Source organism: Sturnus vulgaris, chromosome 32 (assembly GCF_052056855.1).
Source record: "Sturnus vulgaris isolate bStuVul1 chromosome 32, bStuVul1.hap1, whole genome shotgun sequence".
Taxonomy (NCBI): Eukaryota; Metazoa; Chordata; class Aves; order Passeriformes; family Sturnidae; genus Sturnus; species Sturnus vulgaris.
The window spans coordinates 3,222,120-3,236,007 of record NC_142274.1 but is presented as its reverse complement, the minus strand read 5'-3'; positions in this window follow the sequence as shown (position 1 = coordinate 3,236,007).

Sequence of the window (13,888 nt, the reverse complement as noted above, 5' to 3'; positions counted from 1 at the left end):
AAGACCCGGAGGGAAGTATCGCACACGAAAATGTGGCAGGACAGAGACGTGTTCTACATTTTCCCTTCTCGTCATCCACTTTGTGTTTCTGCTGCTTCTGCTGTTAGGAATTGCTCCTTGAAAGACGAGCGAGAGCGTCTTTCTGGGTGCATTGCACTGAGTGAGTGCTCGCTAGTGACTTTGCACTCGGAGCCAAGGCAAGAGGGCGTGCTTGCTCGCAGAACTGAGAACACGCTTTTGGGCAGAGCTGAAACTGACCGCTGGAGTTCAGCTCTCTCCGGACGGCAGAAGGCGAAGAACGAAGCCGCTTGCGAGCGGCGCAGTGCAGCGAAGAGCACACGAGCAGCCAAAGAGCTCCTTCATAATCGCTTTCACTTCTCAGTGCTCTTGCTGCTTGGAAAAGCAGCACACAGCCTTTGCACGCCCGGGCAAAAGCTGGGGCAGACCCCGTCCTCACTCCTTCGCGGTGTTGTACTCCATGCAGCTAGAGCGAAGCGAGAAGGACGCGAGGAAGAAGAAGCCGTTCTTAAAGTAGCCCCCTGGAGGCAGCCCTGAAAGGGCGCATAACACACGGCGTCTCGCTGCCCTCCGTTCTACATACTCGCGGCTCCCTCTGCCGACTTGCAAAAGTTGCTACCAGAGCAGAGGCGGCCAGATTGAAGAGGCAGTGCCTAGGTTCACCTTCTCCTTAGGAACTGCACGTAAGCCACGTCCAGCTCCTCGCTGCACTCTGGATTTCCCTTCTCCGAGGCACTTACCGTGGTGCTGTGGGCAACTCGGCGCCTAGAAGCGACCGCCAATGCTTTCCCAGCTGGCTGCAAGGGAACCAAGGAGCAGCACAAGCAGCAGTGCTTCAGCTTGCTCCTTCCGACTGCTAAGGGCACGTGGGATGGCAAGCGAGAGTCAACCACCTTCCTCTCCTAGTAGCCTCTAACGTGGTGCGCACAAGCACGGCGCTTGTGCCGCTTCGTTCACCGCCCTCGCCCTCGCCCACGACTGGCTCCGCTTTCACTTGCCGGCGGCCAGAGGCCGGCTGCAGGGGCGCCATATAGGCAGCAGTGTGCCGGCAGCCAAGAGCTCGAGAACGCTGCTTCTGCCCAAGCCCGCCTAGGGCGTGCCCCTTTGTTCACAGAGCTCCGTGCAACAGTCTGCCTCTCTCGCAGTTCGAATGGAAAACGAAAGCTTTTCGCCTACGCCCTTCACAGAGATCCGTTGCCAGGAGGAGAATGACCTGTAGCCGGAGCTCGCCCCCGCCGCGAGGAAGCTGCTCTTAGCACCGCATTGCAGGGACACGTCTCGCTTCTTGACTACGTGCTTAGCGCTCTCCGAATTCGCTGCTAGCCCCACGGTCCTTCTCAGCTGCAAGTAGCTGCGTTCGCAGTACATAGATCTTCGCAAGGACCGAAGACCCGGAGGGATGTATCGTACACGAAAATGTACGAGGACAGAGACGTGTTCTACATTGTCCCTTCTCGTCATCCACTTTGTGTTTCTGCTGCTTCTGCTGTTAGGAATTGCTCCTTGAAAGACGAGCGAGAGCGTCTTTCTGGGTGCATTGCACTGAGTGAGTGCTTGCTAGTGACTTTGCACTCTGAGCCAAGGCAAGAGGGCGTGCTTGCTCGCAGAACTGAGAACACGCTTTTGGGCAGAGCTGAAACTGACTGCTGGAGTTCAGCGCCTTCCTACTGCTAAGGGCACTTGCGAAGGAAAGCGAGAGTCAACCACCTTCCTCTCCTAGTAGCCTGTAACGTGGGGCACACAAGCACGGCTCTTGTGCCGCTTTGTTCACCGCCCTCTCCCTCGCCCTCGCCTGGCGCCGCTTTCACTTGCCGGCGGCTAGAAGCCGCTGCAGGGGCGCCACCCAGCCAGCAGTGTGCCGGCAGCCAAGAGCTAGAGAACGCTGCTTCTGCCCAAGCCCGCCTAGGGCGTTCACCTTTGTTCTCAGAGCTCCGTGCAACAGTCTGCCTCTCACGCACTTCGAATGGAAAACGAAAGCTTTTCGCCTAAGCCCTTCACAGAGATCCGTTGCCAGGACGAGAATGACTTGTAGCCGGAGCTCGCCTCCGCCGCGAGGAGGCTGCTCTTAGCACCGCATTGCAGGGACACGTCTCGCTTCTTGACTACGTGCTTAGCGCTCTCCGAATTCGCTGCTAGCCCCACGGTCCTTCTCAGCTGCAAGTAGCAGCGCTCGCAGTACATAGAGCTTCGCAAGGACCGAAGACCCGGAGGGAAGTATCGCACACGAAAATGTGGCAGGACAGAGACGTGTTCTACATTTTCCCTTCTCGTCATCCACTTTGTGTTTCTGCTGCTTCTGCTGTTAGGAATTGCTCCTTGAAAGACGAGCGAGAGCGTCTTTCTGGGTGCATTGCACTGAGTGAGTGCTTGCTAGTGACTTTGCACTCGGAGCCAAGGCAAGAGGGCGTGCTTGCTCGCAGAACTGAGAACACGCTTTTGGGCAGAGCTGAAACTGACAGCTGGAGTTCAGCTCCTTACGACTGCTAATGGCACTTGCGAAGGAAAGCGAGAGTCAACCACCTTCCTCTCCTAGTAGCCTGTAACGTTGTGCACACAAGCACGGCTCTTGTGCCGCTTCGTTCACCGCCCTCTCCCTCGCCCTCGCCTGGCGCCGCTTTCACTTCCCGGCGGCCAGAAGCCGCCGCAGGGGCGCCCCACCGCCAGTAGTGTGCCGGCAGCCAAGAGCTAGAGAACGCTGCTTCTGCCCAAGCCCGCCTAGGGCGTGCACCTTTGTTCTCAGAGCTCCGTGCAACAGTCTGCCTCTCTCGCAGTTCAAACGGAAAACGAAAGCTTTTCGCCTACGCCCTTCACAGAGATCCGTTGCCAGGACGAGAATGACCTGTAGCCTGAGCTCGCCCCCGCCGCGAGGAAGCTGCTCTTAGCACCGCATTGCAGGGACACGTCTCGCTTCTTGACTACGTGCTTAGCGCTCTCCGAATTCGATGCTAGCTCCACGGTCCTTCTCAGCTGCAAGTAGCAGCTCTCGCAGTACATAGATCTTCACAAGGACCGAAGACCCGGAGGGACATATCGCACACGAAAATGTACGAGGACAGAGACGTGTTCTACATTGTCCTTTCTCGTCATCCAGTTTGTACATCTGCTTCCTTTGCTGTTAGGAATCGCTCCTTGAAAGACGAGCGAGAGCGTCTTTCTGGGTGCACTGCACTGAGTGAGTGCTCGCTAGGGTCTTTGCACTCGGAGCCAAGGCAAGAGGGCGTGCTTGCTCGCAGAACTGAGAACACGCTTTTGGGCAGAGCTGAAACTGACCGCTGGAGTTCAGCTCTCTCCGGACGGCAGAAGGCGAAGAACGAAGCCGCTTGCGAGCGGCGCAGTGCAGCGAAGAGCACACGAGTGAGTGCTCGCTAGTGACTATGCACTCGGAGCCAAGGCAACAGGGCGTGCTTGCCAGCTGAACTGAGAACACGCTATTGGGCAAAGCTGAAACTGACCGCTGGAGTTCAGCTCCTTCCTACTGCTAAGGGCACTTGCGAAGGAAAGCGAGAGTCAACCACCTTCCTCTCCTATTAGCCTGTAACGTGGTGCACACAAGCACGGCACTTGTGCCGCTTCGTTCACCGCCCTCTCCCTCCCCTTCGCCTGGAGCCGCTTTCACTTCCCGGCGGCCAGAAGCCGCTGCAGGGGCGCCACATAGCCAGCAGTGTGCCGGCAGCCAAGAGCTCGAGAACGCTGCTTCTGCCCAAGCCCGCCTAAGGCGTTCACCTTTGTTCTCAGAGCTCCGTGCAACAGTCTGCCTCTCTCGCAGTTCGAATGGAAAACGAAAGCTTTTCGCCTACGCCCTTCACAGAGATCCGTTGCCAGGACGAGAATGACTTGTAGCCGGAGCTCGCCTCCGCCGCGAGGAGGCTGCTCTTAGCACCGCATTGCAGGGACACGTCTCGCTTCTTGACTACGTGCTTAGCGCTCTCCGAATTCGCTGCTAGCCCCACGGTCCTTCTCAGCTGCAAGTAGCAGCGCTCGCAGTACATAGAGCTTCGCAAGGACCGAAGACCCGGAGGGAAGTATCGCACACGAAAATGTGGCAGGACAGAGACGTGTTCTACATTTTCCCTTCTCGTCATCCACTTTGTGTTTCTGCTGCTTCTGCTGTTAGGAATTGCTCCTTGAAAGACGAGCGAGAGCGTCTTTCTGGGTGCATTGCACTGAGTGAGTGCTTGCTAGTGACTTTGCACTCGGAGCCAAGGCAAGAGGGCGTGCTTGCTCGCAGAACTGAGAACACGCTTTTGGGCAGAGCTGAAACTGACCGCTGGAGTTCAGCTCTCTCCGGACGGCAGAAGGCGAAGAACGAAGCCGCTTGCGAGCGGCGCAGTGCAGCGAAGAGCACACGAGCAGCCAAAGAGCTCCTTCATAATCGCTTTCACTTCTCAGTGCTCTTGCTGCTTGGAAAAGCAGCACACAGCCTTTGCACGCCCGGGCAAAAGCTGGGGCAGACCCCGTCCTCACTCCTTCGCGGTGTTGTACTCCATGCAGCTAGAGCGAAGCGAGAAGGACGCGAGGAAGAAGAAGCCGTTCTTAAAGTAGCCCCCTGGAGGCAGCCCTGAAAGGGCGCATAACACACGGCGTCTCGCTGCCCTCCGTTCTACATACTCGCGGCTCCCTCTGCCGACTTGCAAAAGTTGCTACCAGAGCAGAGGCGGCCAGATTGAAGAGGCAGTGCCTAGGTTCACCTTCTCTTTAGGAACTGCACGTAAGCCACGTCCAGCTCCTCGCTGCACTCTGGATTTCCCTTCTCCGAGGCACTTACCGTGGTGCTGTGGGCAACTCGGCGCCTAGAAGCGACCGCCAATGCTTTCCCAGCTGGCTGCAAGGGAACCAAGGAGCAGCACAAGCAGCAGTGCTTCAGCTTGCTCCTTCCGACTGCTAAGGGCACGTGGGATGGCAAGCGAGAGTCAACCACCTTCCTCTCCTAGTAGCCTCTAACGTGGTGCGCACAAGCACGGCGCTTGTGCCGCTTCGTTCACCGCCCTCGCCCTCGCCCACGACTGGCTCCGCTTTCACTTGCCGGCGGCCAGAGGCCGGCTGCAGGGGCGCCATATAGGCAGCAGTGTGCCGGCAGCCAAGAGCTCGAGAACGCTGCTTCTGCCCAAGCCCGCCTAGGGCGTGCCCCTTTGTTCACAGAGCTCCGTGCAACAGTCTGCCTCTCTCGCAGTTCGAATGGAAAACGAAAGCTTTTCGCCTACGCCCTTCACAGAGATCCGTTGCCAGGAGGAGAATGACCTGTAGCCGGAGCTCGCCCCCGCCGCGAGGAAGCTGCTCTTAGCACCGCATTGCAGGGACACGTCTCGCTTCTTGACTACGTGCTTAGCGCTCTCCGAATTCGCTGCTAGCCCCACGGTCCTTCTCAGCTGCAAGTAGCTGCGTTCGCAGTACATAGATCTTCGCAAGGACCGAAGACCCGGAGGGATGTATCGTACACGAAAATGTACGAGGACAGAGACGTGTTCTACATTGTCCCTTCTCGTCATCCACTTTGTGTTTCTGCTGCTTCTGCTGTTAGGAATTGCTCCTTGAAAGACGAGCGAGAGCGTCTTTCTGGGTGCATTGCACTGAGTGAGTGCTTGCTAGTGACTTTGCACTCTGAGCCAAGGCAAGAGGGCGTGCTTGCTCGCAGAACTGAGAACACGCTTTTGGGCAGAGCTGAAACTGACCGCTGGAGTTCAGCGCCTTCCTACTGCTAAGGGCACTTGCGAAGGAAAGCGAGAGTCAACCACCTTCCTCTCCTAGTAGCCTGTAACGTGGGGCACACAAGCACGGCTCTTGTGCCGCTTCGTTCACCGCCCTCGCCCACGTCTACGCCTGGCTCCGCTTTCACTTGCCGGCGGCCAGAAGACGCTGCAGGGGCGCCACATAGCCAGCAGTGTGCCGGCAACCAAGAGCTAGAGAACGCTGCTTCTGCCCAAGCCCGCCTAGGGCGTTCACCTTTGTTCTCAGAGCTCCGTGCAACAGTCTGCCTCTCACGCACTTCGAATGGAAAACGAAAGCTTTTCGCCTAAGCCCTTCACAGAGATCCGTTGCCAGGACGAGAATGACTTGTAGCCGGAGCTCGCCTCCGCCGCGAGGAAGCTGCTCTTAGCACCGCATTGCAGGGACACGTCTCGCTTCTTGACTACGTGCTTAGCGCTCTCCGAATTCGCTGCTAGCCCCACGGTCCTTCTCAGCTGCAAGTAGCAGCGCTCGCAGTACATAGAGCTTCGCAAGGACCGAAGACCCGGAGGGAAGTATCGCACACGAAAATGTGGCAGGACAGAGACGTGTTCTACATTTTCCCTTCTCGTCATCCACTTTGTGTTTCTGCTGCTTCTGCTGTTAGGAATTGCTCCTTGAAAGACGAGCGAGAGCGTCTTTCTGGGTGCATTGCACTGAGTGAGTGCTTGCTAGTGACTTTGCACTCGGAGCCAAGGCAAGAGGGCGTGCTTGCTCGCAGAACTGAGAACACGCTTTTGGGCAGAGCTGAAACTGACAGCTGGAGTTCAGCTCCTTACGACTGCTAATGGCACTTGCGAAGGAAAGCGAGAGTCAACCACCTTCCTCTCCTAGTAGCCTGTAACGTTGTGCACACAAGCACGGCTCTTGTGCCGCTTCGTTCACCGCCCTCTCCCTCGCCCTCGCCTGGCGCCGCTTTCACTTCCCGGCGGCCAGAAGCCGCCGCAGGGGCGCCCCACCGCCAGTAGTGTGCCGGCAGCCAAGAGCTAGAGAACGCTGCTTCTGCCCAAGCCCGCCTAGGGCGTGCACCTTTGTTCTCAGAGCTCCGTGCAACAGTCTGCCTCTCTCGCAGTTCAAACGGAAAACGAAAGCTTTTCGCCTACGCCCTTCACAGAGATCCGTTGCCAGGACGAGAATGACCTGTAGCCTGAGCTCGCCCCCGCCGCGAGGAAGCTGCTCTTAGCACCGCATTGCAGGGACACGTCTCGCTTCTTGACTACGTGCTTAGCGCTCTCCGAATTCGATGCTAGCTCCACGGTCCTTCTCAGCTGCAAGTAGCAGCTCTCGCAGTACATAGATCTTCACAAGGACCGAAGACCCGGAGGGACATATCGCACACGAAAATGTACGAGGACAGAGACGTGTTCTACATTGTCCTTTCTCGTCATCCAGTTTGTACATCTGCTTCCTTTGCAGTTAGGAATCGCTCCTTGAAAGACGAGCGAGAGCGTCTTTCTGGGTGCACTGCACTGAGTGAGTGCTCGCTAGGGTCTTTGCACTCGGAGCCAAGGCAAGAGGGCGTGCTTGCTCGCAGAACTGAGAACACGCTTTTGGGCAGAGCTGAAACTGACCGCTGGAGTTCAGCTCTCTCCGGACGGCAGAAGGCGAAGAACGAAGCCGCTTGCGAGCGGCGCAGTGCAGCGAAGAGCACACGAGTGAGTGCTCGCTAGTGACTATGCACTCGGAGCCAAGGCAACAGGGCGTGCTTGCCAGCTGAACTGAGAACACGCTATTGGGCAAAGCTGAAACTGACCGCTGGAGTTCAGCTCCTTCCTACTGCTAAGGGCACTTGCGAAGGAAAGCGAGAGTCAACCACCTTCCTCTCCTATTAGCCTGTAACGTGGTGCACACAAGCACGGCACTTGTGCCGCTTCGTTCACCGCCCTCTCCCTCCCCTTCGCCTGGAGCCGCTTTCACTTCCCGGCGGCCAGAAGCCGCTGCAGGGGCGCCACATAGCCAGCAGTGTGCCGGCAGCCAAGAGCTCGAGAACGCTGCTTCTGCCCAAGCCCGCCTAAGGCGTTCACCTTTGTTCTCAGAGCTCCGTGCAACAGTCTGCCTCTCTCGCAGTTCGAATGGAAAACGAAAGCTTTTCGCCTACGCCCTTCACAGAGATCCGTTGCTAGGAGGAGAATGTCTTGTAGCCGGAGCTCGCCCCCGCCGCGAGGAAGCTGCTCTTAGCACCGCATTGCAGGGACACGTCTCGCTTCTTGACTACGTGCTTAGCGCTCTCCGAATTCGATGCTAGCCCCACGGTCCTTCTCAGCTGCAAGTAGCAGCGCTCGCAGTACATAGAGCTTCGCAAGGACCGAAGACCCGGAGGGACATATCTCACACGAAAATGTACGAGGACAGAGACGTGTTCTACATTGTCCTGCCTCGTCATCCAGTTTGTACATCTGCTTCCTTTGCTGTTAGGAATCGCTCCTTGAAAGACGAGCGAGAGCGTCTTTCTGGGTGCATTGCACTGAGTGAGTGCTCGCTAGGGTCTTTGCACTCGGAGCCAAGGCAACGGGGCGTGCTTGCCAGCAGAACTGAGAACACGCTTTTGGGCAGAGCTGAAACTGACCGCTGGAGTTCAGCTCTCTCCGGACGGCAGAAGGCGAAGAACGAAGCCGCTTGCGAGCGGCGCAGTGCAGCGAAGAGCACACGAGTGATTGCTCGCTAGTAACTTTGCACTCGGAGCCAAGGCAAGAGGGCGTGCTTGCTCGCAGAACTGAGAACAAGCTGTTTGGGCAGAGCTGAAACTGACCGCTGGAGTTCAGCTCCTTACGACTGCTAAGGGCACTTGCGAGGGAAAGTGAGAGTCAACCACCTTCCTCTCCTAGTAGCCTGTAACGTGGTGCACACAAACACGGCTCTTGTGCCGCTTCGTTCACCGCCCTCGCCCACGCCTACGCCTGGCTCCGCTTTCACTTGCCGGCGGCCAGAAGACGCTGCAGGGGCGCCACATAGCCAGCAGTGTGCCGGCAGCCAAGAGCTAGAGAACGCTGCTTCTGCCCAAGCCCGCCTAGGGCGTTCACCTTTGTTCTCAGAGCTCCGTGCAACAGTCTGCCTCTCACGCACTTCGAATGGAAAACGAAAGCTTTTCGCCTAAGCCCTTCACAGAGATCCGTTGCCAGGACGAGAATGACTTGTAGCCGGAGCTCGCCTCCGCCGCGAGGAAGCTGCTCTTAGCACCGCATTGCAGGGACACGTCTCGCTTCTTGACTACGTGCTTAGCGCTCTCCGAATTCGCTGCTAGCCCCACGGTCCTTCTCAGCTGCAAGTAGCAGCGCTCGCAGTACATAGAGCTTCGCAAGGACCGAAGACCCGGAGGGAAGTATCGCACACGAAAATGTGGCAGGACAGAGACGTGTTCTACATTTTCCCTTCTCGTCATCCACTTTGTGTTTCTGCTGCTTCTGCTGTTAGGAATTGCTCCTTGAAAGACGAGCGAGAGCGTCTTTCTGGGTGCATTGCACTGAGTGAGTGCTCGCTAGTGACTTTGCACTCGGAGCCAAGGCAAGAGGGCGTGCTTGCTCGCAGAACTGAGAACACGCTTTTGGGCAGAGCTGAAACTGACCGCTGGAGTTCAGCTCTCTCCGGACGGCAGAAGGCGAAGAACGAAGCCGCTTGCGAGCGGCGCAGTGCAGCGAAGAGCACACGAGCAGCCAAAGAGCTCCTTCATAATCGCTTTCACTTCTCAGTGCTCTTGCTGCTTGGAAAAGCAGCACACAGCCTTTGCACGCCCGGGCAAAAGCTGGGGCAGACCCCGTCCTCACTCCTTCGCGGTGTTGTACTCCATGCAGCTAGAGCGAAGCGAGAAGGACGCGAGGAAGAAGAAGCCGTTCTTAAAGTAGCCCCCTGGAGGCAGCCCTGAAAGGGCGCATAACACACGGCGTCTCGCTGCCCTCCGTTCTACATACTCGCGGCTCCCTCTGCCGACTTGCAAAAGTTGCTACCAGAGCAGAGGCGGCCAGATTGAAGAGGCAGTGCCTAGGTTCACCTTCTCTTTAGGAACTGCACGTAAGCCACGTCCAGCTCCTCGCTGCACTCTGGATTTCCCTTCTCCGAGGCACTTACCGTGGTGCTGTGGGCAACTCGGCGCCTAGAAGCGACCGCCAATGCTTTCCCAGCTGGCTGCAAGGGAACCAAGGAGCAGCACAAGCAGCAGTGCTTCAGCTTGCTCCTTCCGACTGCTAAGGGCACGTGGGATGGCAAGCGAGAGTCAACCACCTTCCTCTCCTAGTAGCCTCTAACGTGGTGCGCACAAGCACGGCGCTTGTGCCGCTTCGTTCACCGCCCTCGCCCTCGACCACGACTGGCTCCGCTTTCACTTGCCGGCGGCCAGAGGCCGGCTGCAGGGGCGCCATATAGGCAGCAGTGTGCCGGCAGCCAAGAGCTCGAGAACGCTGCTTCTGCCCAAGCCCGCCTAGGGCGTGCCCCTTTGTTCACAGAGCTCCGTGCAACAGTCTGCCTCTCTCGCAGTTCGAATGGAAAACGAAAGCTTTTCGCCTACGCCCTTCACAGAGATCCGTTGCCAGGAGGAGAATGACCTGTAGCCGGAGCTCGCCCCCGCCGCGAGGAAGCTGCTCTTAGCACCGCATTGCAGGGACACGTCTCGCTTCTTGACTACGTGCTTAGCGCTCTCCGAATTCGCTGCTAGCCCCACGGTCCTTCTCAGCTGCAAGTAGCTGCGTTCGCAGTACATAGATCTTCGCAAGGACCGAAGACCCGGAGGGATGTATCGTACACGAAAATGTACGAGGACAGAGACGTGTTCTACATTGTCCCTTCTCGTCATCCACTTTGTGTTTCTGCTGCTTCTGCTGTTAGGAATTGCTCCTTGAAAGACGAGCGAGAGCGTCTTTCTGGGTGCATTGCACTGAGTGAGTGCTCGCTAGTGACTTTGCACTCTGAGCCAAGGCAAGAGGGCGTGCTTGCTCGCAGAACTGAGAACACGCTTTTGGGCAGAGCTGAAACTGACCGCTGGAGTTCAGCGCCTTCCTACTGCTAAGGGCACTTGCGAAGGAAAGCGAGAGTCAACCACCTTCCTCTCCTAGTAGCCTGTAACGTGGGGCACACAAGCACGGCTCTTGTGCCGCTTCGTTCACCGCCCTCGCCCACGTCTACGCCTGGCTCCGCTTTCACTTGCCGGCGGCCAGAAGACGCTGCAGGGGCGCCACATAGCCAGCAGTGTGCCGGCAGCCAAGAGCTAGAGAACGCTGCTTCTGCCCAAGCCCGCCTAGGGCGTTCACCTTTGTTCTCAGAGCTCCGTGCAACAGTCTGCCTCTCACGCACTTCGAATGGAAAACGAAAGCTTTTCGCCTAAGCCCTTCACAGAGATCCGTTGCCAGGACGAGAATGACTTGTAGCCGGAGCTCGCCCCCGCCGCGAGGAAGCTGCTCTTAGCACCGCATTGCAGGGACACGTCTCGCTTCTTGACTACGTGCTTAGCGCTCTCCGAATTCGCTGCTAGCCCCACGGTCCTTCTCAGCTGCAAGTAGCAGCGCTCGCAGTACATAGAGCTTCGCAAGGACCGAAGACCCGGAGGGAAGTATCGCACACGAAAATGTGGCAGGACAGAGACGTGTTCTACATTTTCCCTTCTCGTCATCCACTTTGTGTTTCTGCTGCTTCTGCTGTTAGGAATTGCTCCTTGAAAGACGAGCGAGAGCGTCTTTCTGGGTGCATTGCACTGAGTGAGTGCTCGCTAGTGACTTTGCACTCGGAGCCAAGGCAAGAGGGCGTGCTTGCTCGCAGAACTGAGAACACGCTTTTGGGCAGAGCTGAAACTGACAGCTGGAGTTCAGCTCCTTACGACTGCTAATGGCACTTGCGAAGGAAAGCGAGAGTCAACCACCTTCCTCTCCTAGTAGCCTGTAACGTTGTGCACACAAGCACGGCTCTTGTGCCGCTTCGTTCACCGCCCTCTCCCTCGCCCTCGCCTGGCGCCGCTTTCACTTCCCGGCGGCCAGAAGCCGCCGCAGGGGCGCCCCACCGCCAGTAGTGTGCCGGCAGCCAAGAGCTAGAGAACGCTGCTTCTGCCCAAGCCCGCCTAGGGCGTGCACCTTTGTTCTCAGAGCTCCGTGCAACAGTCTGCCTCTCTCGCAGTTCAAACGGAAAACGAAAGCTTTTCGCCTACGCCCTTCACAGAGATCCGTTGCCAGGACGAGAATGACCTGTAGCCTGAGCTCGCCCCCGCCGCGAGGAAGCTGCTCTTAGCACCGCATTGCAGGGACACGTCTCGCTTCTTGACTACGTGCTTAGCGCTCTCCGAATTCGATGCTAGCTCCACGGTCCTTCTCAGCTGCAAGTAGCAGCTCTCGCAGTACATAGATCTTCACAAGGACCGAAGACCCGGAGGGACATATCGCACACGAAAATGTACGAGGACAGAGACGTGTTCTACATTGTCCTTTCTCGTCATCCAGTTTGTACATCTGCTTCCTTTGCAGTTAGGAATCGCTCCTTGAAAGACGAGCGAGAGCGTCTTTCTGGGTGCACTGCACTGAGTGAGTGCTCGCTAGGGTCTTTGCACTCGGAGCCAAGGCAAGAGGGCGTGCTTGCTCGCAGAACTGAGAACACGCTTTTGGGCAGAGCTGAAACTGACCGCTGGAGTTCAGCTCTCTCCGGACGGCAGAAGGCGAAGAACGAAGCCGCTTGCGAGCGGCGCAGTGCAGCGAAGAGCACACGAGTGAGTGCTCGCTAGTGACTATGCACTCGGAGCCAAGGCAACAGGGCGTGCTTGCCAGCTGAACTGAGAACACGCTATTGGGCAAAGCTGAAACTGACCGCTGGAGTTCAGCTCCTTCCTACTGCTAAGGGCACTTGCGAAGGAAAGCGAGAGTCAACCACCTTCCTCTCCTATTAGCCTGTAACGTGGTGCACACAAGCACGGCACTTGTGCCGCTTCGTTCACCGCCCTCTCCCTCCCCTTCGCCTGGAGCCGCTTTCACTTCCCGGCGGCCAGAAGCCGCTGCAGGGGCGCCACATAGCCAGCAGTGTGCCGGCAGCCAAGAGCTCGAGAACGCTGCTTCTGCCCAAGCCCGCCTAAGGCGTTCACCTTTGTTCTCAGAGCTCCGTGCAACAGTCTGCCTCTCTCGCAGTTCGAATGGAAAACGAAAGCTTTTCGCCTACGCCCTTCACAGAGATCCGTTGCTAGGAGGAGAATGTCTTGTAGCCGGAGCTCGCCCCCGCCGCGAGGAAGCTGCTCTTAGCACCGCATTGCAGGGACACGTCTCGCTTCTTGACTACGTGCTTAGCGCTCTCCGAATTCGATGCTAGCCCCACGGTCCTTCTCAGCTGCAAGTAGCAGCGCTCGCAGTACATAGAGCTTCGCAAGGACCGAAGACCCGGAGGGACATATCTCACACGAAAATGTACGAGGACAGAGACGTGTTCTACATTGTCCTGCCTCGTCATCCAGTTTGTACATCTGCTTCCTTTGCTGTTAGGAATCGCTCCTTGAAAGACGAGCGAGAGCGTCTTTCTGGGTGCACTGCACTGAGTGAGTGCTCGCTAGGGTCTTTGCACTCGGAGCCAAGGCAACGGGGCGTGCTTGCCAGCAGAACTGAGAACACGCTTTTGGGCAGAGCTGAAACTGACCGCTGGAGTTCAGCTCTCTCCGGACGGCAGAAGGCGAAGAACGAAGCCGCTTGCGAGCGGCGCAGTGCAGCGAAGAGCACACGAGTGATTGCTCGCTAGTAACTTTGCACTCGGAGCCAAGGCAAGAGGGCGTGCTTGCTCGCAGAACTGAGAACAAGCTGTTTGGGCAGAGCTGAAACTGACCGCTGGAGTTCAGCTCCTTACGACTGCTAAGGGCACTTGCGAGGGAAAGCGAGAGTCAACCACCTTCCTCTCCTAGTAGCCTGTAACGTGGTGCACACAAACACGGCTCTTGTGCCGCTTCGTTCACCGCCCTCGCCCACGCCTACGCCTGGCTCCGCTTTCACTTGCCGGCGGCCAGAAGACGCTGCAGGGGCGCCACATAGCCAGCAGTGTGCCGGCAGCCAAGAGCTAGAGAACGCTGCTTCTGCCCAAGCCCGCCTAGGGCGTTCACCTTTGTTCTCAGAGCTCCGTGCAACAGTCTGCCTCTCACGCACTTCGAATGGAAAACGAAAGCTTTTCGCCTAAGCCCTTCACAGAGATCCGTTGCCAGGACGAG